Here is a 9,911-nt window from a genome sequence, read left to right on the forward strand (position 1 = left end):
GTTATTGACCAGAGAGGCCTACTGGACCTCCCAGCTATTTACACTCAGCCCTCATGGTCTTAATAAAAGACGGGAATTTAGATCCAAAAATCGCGTCCGTTACAATACATAATTAGACTGACTATTATACACTTATACACTTAGTAATTAAGGCGCTCGCAGATACATTGTTGTAATCTCATCACTTGCGCGTTCTTGTAAGTTGCCATTAGCTTGTTACAATACAGAATTAGGCTGACTATTTTACACTTAGTAATTAAGGCGCTCGCAGATACATTGTTGTAATCTTATCACCCGGCGCGTTCTTGTAAGTTGACATTAGCTTGTTATGTAATCTATTATTTCAGGTTGTAAAGCATTATGTAATTATATTTACATTTTTCTGATCTTATATATATACATGCAAATCTGTAAACTTACTAGGATTTTTAACGTTTTATTTTTTAACTTGTAAATATTGTTCCAATCTGAAGAAGGCCGAAGGCCGAAACGTCACATTAAAAGCCGGAACAGTTAGAAGTTTGCTTCATGACGCCTCATCTTACACTTAACTAAAATTCACATTGAAGCACGGTATCTTTTGATCCTTCCACTGGAAGTCACCGTTTGGAAAACCATATTATTCTGCCTATATATATATATATATATGTATGTATGTATGTATGTATGTATGTATGTATGTATGTATGTATGTATGTATGTATGTATGTATGTATGTATGTATGTATGTATGTATGTATGTATGTATGTATGTATGTATGTATGTATGTATGTATGTATGTATGTATGTATGTATGTATGTATGTATGTATGTATGTATGTATGTATGTATGTATGTATGTATGTATGTATGTATGTATGTATGTATGTATGTATGTATGTATGTATGTATGTATGTATGTATGTATGTATGTATGTATGTATGTATGTATGTATGTATGTATGTATGTATGTATGTATGTATGTATGTATGTATGTATGTATGTATGTATGTATGTATGTATGTATGTATGTATGTATGTATGTATGTATGTATGTATGTATGTATGTATGTATGTATGTATGTATGTATGTATGTATGTATGTATGTATGTATGTATGTATGTATGTATGTATGTATGTATGTATGTATGTATGTATGTATGTATGTATGTATGTATGTATGTATGTATGTATGTATGTATGTATGTATGTATGTATGTATGTATGTATGTATGTATGTATGTATGTATGTATGTATGTATGTATGTATGTATGTATGTATGTATGTATGTATGTATGTATGTATGTATGTATGTATGTATGTATGTATGTATGTATGTATGTATGTATGTATGTATGTATGTATGTATGTATGTATGTATGTATGTATGTATGTATGTATGTATGTATGTATGTATGTATGTATGTATGTATGTATGTATGTATGTATGTATGTATGTATGTATGTATGTATGTATGTATGTATGTATGTATGTATGTATGTATGTATGTATGTATGTATGTATGTATGTATGTATGTATGTATGTATGTATGTATGTATGTATGTATGTATGTATGTATGTATGTATGTATGTATGTATGTATGTATGTATGTATGTATGTATGTATGTATGTATGTATGTATGTATGTATGTATGTATGTATGTATGTATGTATGTATGTATGTATGTATGTATGTATGTATGTATGTATGTATGTATGTATGTATGTATGTATGTATGTATGTATGTATGTATGTATGTATGTATGTATGTATGTATGTATGTATGTATGTATGTATGTATGTATGTATGTATGTATGTATGTATGTATGTATGTATGTATGTATGTATGTATGTATGTATGTATGTATGTATGTATGTATGTATGTATGTATGTATGTATGTATGTATGTATGTATGTATGTATGTATGTATGTATGTATGTATGTATGTATGTATGTATGTATGTATGTATGTATGTATGTATGTATGTATGTATGTATGTATGTATGTATGTATGTATGTATGTATGTATGTATGTATGTATGTATGTATGTATGTATGTATGTATGTATGTATGTATGTATGTATGTATGTATGTATGTATGTATGTATGTATGTATGTATGTATGTATGTATGTATGTATGTATGTATGTATGTATGTATGTATGTATGTATGTATGTATGTATGTATGTATGTATGTATGTATGTATGTATGTATGTATGTATGTATGTATGTATGTATGTATGTATGTATGTATGTATGTATGTATGTATGTATGTATGTATGTATGTATGTATGTATGTATGTATGTATGTATGTATGTATGTATGTATGTATGTATGTATGTATGTATGTATGTATGTATGTATGTATGTATGTATGTATGTATGTATGTATGTATGTATGTATGTATGTATGTATGTATGTATGTATGTATGTATGTATGTATGTATGTATGTATGTATGTATGTATGTATGTATGTATGTATGTATGTATGTATGTATGTATGTATGTATGTATGTATGTATGTATGTATGTATGTATGTATGTATGTATGTATGTATGTATGTATGTATGTATGTATGTATGTATGTATGTATGTATGTATGTATGTATGTATGTATGTATGTATGTATGTATGTATGTATGTATGTATGTATATATATATATAGCCCACAATGTAAACTACTGGGTTACCAGTAATTGTGTCAGCTATTAAAGTGTTTTATTTATTTATTTAAACACCGCAGCGCAGGCGAACAACAAAATTAATCTGAACAACCAGACAACACGTGCAAACCGGAAATGCCGAAGTTGACGCATGCGCATACGTTTTGCCGCGGTGTTATTCAGATATCGTTTCGCTTTCCGATAACACGCGTTAAGTTTTCAGTCCTTTCCGCTTTTCGAGTCTCACTGCACTTGGGAGCGAGGCGCAAGCAAATCGTCGAGCGGAATATAAGCTTCTGTTTTCGGACGGATGTATGCATCGCGGTTTCTATAGCTGTAAATGCGGAAATCCTTCCACAGTGTCAGGTCCTCGATTTTGCAAAGCTCCAACAGAAACCAATGTATGTGGGTTTTGACGTAAAACGTGATTGTTCTGCGCGGTAATATTGTTCTTGGACGTTTGAGAACATGGGCCTTCTACGTCTCTTGTCTAAGCACGGCACGAAAAATCGCCTTTACCGCGCGTCAAATGTGTTGTTAAAGGTTTTGTAAAGGTCGCCTTTGCACGCTTTTGACGATCTGTGACGCGAATCAAAGATCATCTGTGAATAAACCTTTACCACCAAATCAAAGGCGTGAAAGGCCGTTTTTACTCACCTGTGAACGCCTGTGTTTTTAGGGTTAAAGGTGATCCTTTGATACGCCTTTGCGCACTGTCAAAGGCGGGTCAAAAGTGTAATCAAATTTGTCTGCGATTCAAGTCAAAGGTTTGCTAAAGACGTGGTCGAAGATGGCTGTGACGTAGGCCAAAGGTTTGTCAAAGGTGCTCCGCGTGTTCCGCGCTCGCGCGTCTCGCCCGAACTTCTCGCTCGCGCTCCTCTTTCGCGATTCGCGACCGTTGATCACGTTTCGCGCGATCCACATCTTAGACGCATTTTTCTGCTTGCTACACTAGCTCTGTAGCACCGCAAACGAAGGATGCAATCATATCCGTACTCTTGTTTTATGTCTGACAAGTTTTGAAGATTATGTCAGCTTTAATAAGGTTATTTTGTACCAAAACTCATGACAAATGTTAGCGGAAAAGCGGCCCGGAAAGATCATTGCACCTGATTTTAGGAAAATAAATATACTCAACTTAATTCATCTCAGTTTTAATTTTTTTTTTCCCGTTTTTATCAAGAGTAAATACCTTCAAGTACCTTACATAAATGTTTTGGGCTTCAGATTTCAAAAAGCCACGTTACAGGCTTGGTTTCAAACTACACGTAATGCGACTGATCATGAGGAAAACATTGTTCTATCTATCGTGAAAACAACAGTCAACAAATTTCCCATGGTATAAAGCGCATTTATCTAACATTGAAGTACTATGGCTAAATTCTCAGTTCCTTAAATTTACTAGACCAGACTAGACAATGGAGAGGATAACCGCAAAATTTCGGGAAAGATATGGCAAACTTTGCACAAAGTCAACTAGTGTAAAAGCCTCCTTTCCAGATCGCACGTACAGTCCGTTGCATGGAACTCCTAACGTTTTGGCAATTCTCCTTTTCTGCTGCTTGCACTTGCTAATTCTTGCATTATAAGTGGAATGGAATACAGTGTTTTCCACTTCTTTCTCATCAAAGTGGTTAAACTGCCTTGTTGGGGTCAATGCCAACTGAATCCCCATGCTTTCTAGGGAAGACACATTTTGACAAAGTCTAAGGCGTTGACGAAATTAATCAATGCATCTTCACTGGATAAGTCCATCCTGTCAACCATTGCTTGTCCGCATTTGTCTAAACAGAAGCAAACAGACAAAAACGTTGGAAATGAATGTTAAGGGTGAATCTTGGCATTCTATTCCTTAAAGTTAACCCATGGTTTTTGCTAATGTCACTTTAATAAAACGTGACCAATCAGATCATTACTCCTCCTCCGAACAGTTTGTGCTTCTGTCAATAGCAAATATGTATTTAATGTTACCGCAGATTTGGAATTTTAATCTTAAACTCAGTCCACTAACAAAAGAACGGTGAAAATAGTCTTGTCTGTAGTCCATAAACATATTTTCGCTCACGCGGTTTGTCTAAACGCATCACGTGACCGAATATGGCCCAGGTAAAACCGGGCAAAATATGAGTAATATTCCTCATTTTCAAAAGATCCAGTGTGTTGCGTAATATACTTGACTGAGGATAATTAACACAATAGCTCCATATTTTGACTTTAAAAATATGTAAGGATATATGTCTTTGGCATTATGTTCTCCTCAAAGCTCACAGTTTTCCTTGAGCTTTGCTCTAAGAAAACTGTTTGCTAATCTGCAAACTGGTACTGACTGTGGACAAATATTTTCATCAGAGTGCATAACACTTTTCAGAGAAATGCATGAGTCAAGGATAGAAGAGGGGACTCAATTGGTAGCCTTTTTTTTGTATTTCTCTCCATTCTACTTAGAGATTTGGTCACACAGATATGTCATTAAGAGCCAATTTAACCAGCTAATTTCACCGGCTGAACAAGGGCTTATCCCCAGCTAGAATTTCATAAGAGAACAAAGACTTGGGGTCATTTTAAAAGTGCACAGCTTGGCACAAATAAACAAAAAGCTTAAAGCCAGTTTACCGGTCCATCTGTCTGCCTGTCTCTTACAGACATCTCACAACAAATATCTTTTATGGTTGCAAAATAGCAATCTAACAAACCAACAAATCTGACATAAACTGTGACAAGAAATGAGGAATACACACACCTTTGGGAATATTGCTGTTCCTGTGTAATTTCCACAGATCTCTTCATGATCAGTAGTGTTATCTTTTTCCTTATTTTCCTTGTAGATCATATGTGAAAAGGAGCATATAAACATATCAACAGTTAGCAACTACTTGTACACTTTTTTTCCACTGAAAAAAATTCCTGAAATTAAATAATTTAACATTAGACATGCCTGCATGGAATCGCATAGCTGTTGCATTCATTGAAACAAAAATCCAATGCAAGATGATGAATACAACCACTATGACTCCCAGCAGCCGCATCTCATAGAGGGAAATGGCCATTATCCAGACAAATTTGCCAACAAAATTTTAAATTGAGTAAAGCAAATGAAGGTCTTTTTCAATTACTTTTACTAAGTTATTATCAAATCCTCTATACCTTAAATTCTCTACTGATCCCATCAATAGTTATGAATTAATCATATTATTAATTTTGCTTGAAAAAATTTGGTTTGGAAACCTGATGGCTAAACCAAAACAGTTGATATTGCAGACAACCACACAAAATTTAGATGCAAAACTCACTTTTACCAATCAAAAACCAACATTTCCTGAGACTGGGTTGCAAACTTTGATTCATTTACCAAAAAGATTCCCTGCATCCCTTGCATGTTTTCAACAACATTTTAATTTCTTAATTTTCATCCAGGTGAGCCAGTTGATGTATTTGTCCCATAAGAAAGACAACATTTCCTCACTCAATGTCCTTAAATGAACCAAAAAGAAACAACTTTTTTTCACAGAGTGATGAGACTATAATAAAAATGATCAATTAAAATAATATTAATAAATTATAGCCAGGTTTTTTAAATCTATTTATATACTTTCTTTGCTGGAAAAAGATATAAAAAGTTGTGGCTGAAGAAGTTATAAGATGGTCTATGCTACAAAATGTAGAAATAACAAATGAATATTCCAGCCTTTTACTTACCAAAATGTTGTGATGTTTGCACACTTTGGAGCACTGCATGATTAAACTGTATCTGAGTTGACTATGAACTACAAAGTTGCATATTGTATCCTCTCCCAATTTATTCTGTTAATATCTTCAGTTCTCCTAGAATGGCTAGCTGAAGGATAAAAACAACATTCATAAGCAAATTTCCACTAGTCAGTTTTTAATTGGCATTTAATTGTCTACTGCTCAAAAGACCAAGACATGAAACTCTAAAACTATTGGTACTGTCCAGAGAGGTCACATAATTTTATTATGAGGTCAGCTTTTTAATTTGCAAGTAATGGCAAGTTTGATTTTTATCAAACATTGTAACAATTTCACCCACTAAAGATAAGCTGGATTATGTGTACTAAAGACATCCATGGTCGAGTGTCGATCGATACCCTTGATCGATACTCTCAATCGACACTCCATCGACACTCAATCTACATTTCTATTACTCAGTTTTGCAAATGTCACAGGGTAGGTGCATTTGATCACCTGGTATGACACCATTCTTAGCCCAGGAGACAGTTCAAAATGTCAAATGCCTGGCAAGTTCGTGGCGGGGGGTGGCCAGGAGATAGTGGAGTTCCAAATGGCTGATCCATAAGCCTGATACAACAAATATCAAAACATATTTTTACTACAGTTAATTGCTACTGATCTCGCAAACTGATTGTCATCACAGTGGTCAAAATTTGTTGTGGACTCACTCGGCTGTGTTTCACGAGTCCACAACATTTTGGCCATTTTTGATGCGTATCATTGTCAACAAGAGTGCAGACCACGCTAAACCACATTCGATATGTTAAATTCACACCAGTGAAGTCATTTATCAACATCAATGAACAAACATCATCATAATTTCAACTGTGGCAACAAACAGAGCTTTTTTCTATAGAATGGTAACTAGAGACAAAAGCAAAAACTTATCCACAGATTAAGTTTTCAGAGTCATGTGAACAACTCTTTCAATGGTATAATTAATATAATAATTAATATAATAATTAAGTCAGGTCGAGATGGTTTGTCATGCATGGCTGACTGAGTTTTTCCTTCAATGCAAACTTCCTTTACATTTACATGAGCTTTCTTTCAAGGGAATTGCTTAAGCTCAGAAATTACCAGAGGCATTGTGCACAACAATTTATACGAAGATAGGGTTAAGTTTAAGCTTAATTATTAAGTTACGTTTATCTCAAGCACTGATCATGCTAAAATCTGTGCTATGACGGACACTTCAATTTAATGCACAAGACTTGACTGAGTAAGGAAAAAATATTACCTTTGTCAACTCTTGCAAATAAGTATATGTGAATTGAAAATAACGTCTTGTCTTTTCTTGACGAAGAGCTTTGCCGATGAACTGAGATTCAGTCAAGTGTAATTAATCTTCGACCAAAATGTTTTCGCCGAGGATCTGTCCTGCGATGAATATACGCAATTCATAGCTCTTTATTCCTTTATGTAGCCATTGCTGCGTTTAATTTACTTTTTCAACTCCGTTATTCTCTGAACATTGAAAACAAATGAACGAAATTCAAAGACTTACCTTTCCTGGTCCAAAACACAATGAAAATTTCACCAGATCCGCCGTAATGAAGCCAAATGAAGAAAAATGTCTGCTTTCCTCACAGCCGACTTCGTTGACCTTTAGTCTCTCTCTGATTGGCCAGAAAAATGCGGGAAGCCGCTGGCAGCCGCGTTTTTCCCGCTCTTTTCGAGCTGTTTTCTTGTGCCACCTCCAGGTCAAGTGAAAACTTTTTTATTAAAAAAATACACGTCGGCAAGAAAGCAAGCTTTCATTTAATCGTTAACACAGAAAAAAACACGAAAACGCAGGCTATTAGGGCGTTAAAAGAGGAGTCGCAGGATATGGCCATATTTGACCTCGCCTTTGACATGACATGGCGTAGGATCAAAGTTGTACAAAGCCATGGCGCCTTTGAACGCCTTTGACATAAGAGATCAAAGGTATGCAAAGCCGTGGTGTCTTTGAACGCCTTTGACATAAGAGATCAAAGGTATGCAAAGCCGTGGTGCCTTTGAACGCCTTTAACGCGCGTCAAAACTTAAGTCAAAGTTATTGACATGTTTGACCTCACCTTTAACAGGGATCAAATGTATAGCAAATCCATAAGATATTTGATTCCTCCTTTGACGTGGGTCAAAGGTGGAGTCAAAGTTAACACCACATTTGCCCTCTTCTTTGTCATGGATCAAATGTATCGGCAAAGCCATGACAGTTTTGACATACATTTGACGCACGTCAAAGTTTGGATCAAAGCTATGATCATATTTGACCTCGACTTTGATCTGGATCAAATTTAGAGTAAATCCAATTTTTCGTGCCGTGAAGGTGCTTGAATGACTATTTTCTGATTGTGAAGATGAATTAATCAACATGACAAGAGCGTGGGACAAAGAAAAATTCTGAGTCCCCGACAGGAATCGAACCCATGACCTCCCGAACACCGGGCGGGCGCTCTATCCACTGAGCTACGAGAACTCATGGAGAGTAAGGTCATTTAACTGAGTTCATGTGAACAGTTCGGGAGGTCATGGGTTCGATTCCTGTCGGGGACTCAGAATTTTTCTTTCTCCCACGCTCGTGTCATGTTGATTAATTCATCTTCACATTTCATTACCGGGCTTAAAATTCACCATCTTTATTAACTTATTTTCTGATTGTTTTGCGGAAAGCAAGCGTAATAAACTTCAGCTAATTCATTCATCGAAAGGTATGTAAACACTATTGGAAGAATTGCGTGAAAGCGCTGCTGTCAACATGGCGCTACCATCTTCAATAACATAGGAGAAGTCCTTAACTGTTCAGCATCTAGTAAGCTTACAGTTGTCAGAAACCAGTGAATGAGTCTACGTTGAGGAGGAAAGCATTTCTGCAAAGGCCTCATCATGGCTAATGGGACAGTAGAAGCTTTATATCCGTATTCTTACGAAGCTGGAGACGGACGAACCATTGCGTTTTCTACTGGAGACCGTTTCACGTCAGTAAACAAGAGAAACGGTGATTGGTGGCAGGTTAGGAAGGGTTCAAAGAAGCCCATGTACGTACATGAGCGAAATTGTCGAGAGAAACACCACTCCAATTTACGAAAATGTCGAAAATTTTGAAACCTACCGCCCGTGCAATGGAGAATCCGTGATAAGTGAGGAAAACGGCTCGGAGCAACTTCAGAATACCCGGCCACACACGCCCTCCTTAAATCTACTGCTCCCGTGGTCCGTGGTCCGCAGTTCCGCAGTCGATGAACTAAGTGTTAAACTGAAATGCTACGCGGTCCGCAGCCAGTTATTCTGAAGTTTAGCCGCAAACCAACCTCCATCGTTGATTCGTTCCTTTTCTTTCAGGGTCTAAACGTAAAAACACACAATAATCGGAAGGCAGGCATATCTCTGTTTTGAGCATTTCAGTGCAACCTCGTCCCCAAGGACCTACATGTAGAGACGTTCCTAGGAACGAGGGGGACGAGGATGAATTTCCGAGTTCCAAACGTACCAGAGCCCGCGAGTTTTTGATCAG

General features: G+C 36.1%; 1 long non-coding RNA gene across 1 annotated transcript; it reads right to left on the bottom strand.

Annotated features, from left to right (window-relative positions):
• Nucleotides 1-3,153: 3,153 nt before the first annotated feature.
• Nucleotides 3,154-9,079, bottom strand: LOC145487338 (uncharacterized). Its single transcript, XR_014049395.1, has 4 exons — nt 6,866-9,079; nt 6,359-6,497; nt 5,403-5,480; nt 3,154-4,446 (listed from the first exon to the last, which is right to left on the bottom strand). It is a non-coding gene; the product is annotated as an uncharacterized LOC145487338 (long non-coding RNA).
• Between the last annotated feature and the right edge of the window lie 832 nt (nt 9,080-9,911).

The sequence above is a fragment of the Orbicella franksi genome, chromosome 5 (genome assembly GCF_964199315.1).
Source record: "Orbicella franksi chromosome 5, jaOrbFran1.1, whole genome shotgun sequence".
NCBI classification, from domain to species: Eukaryota; Metazoa; Cnidaria; class Anthozoa; order Scleractinia; family Merulinidae; genus Orbicella; species Orbicella franksi.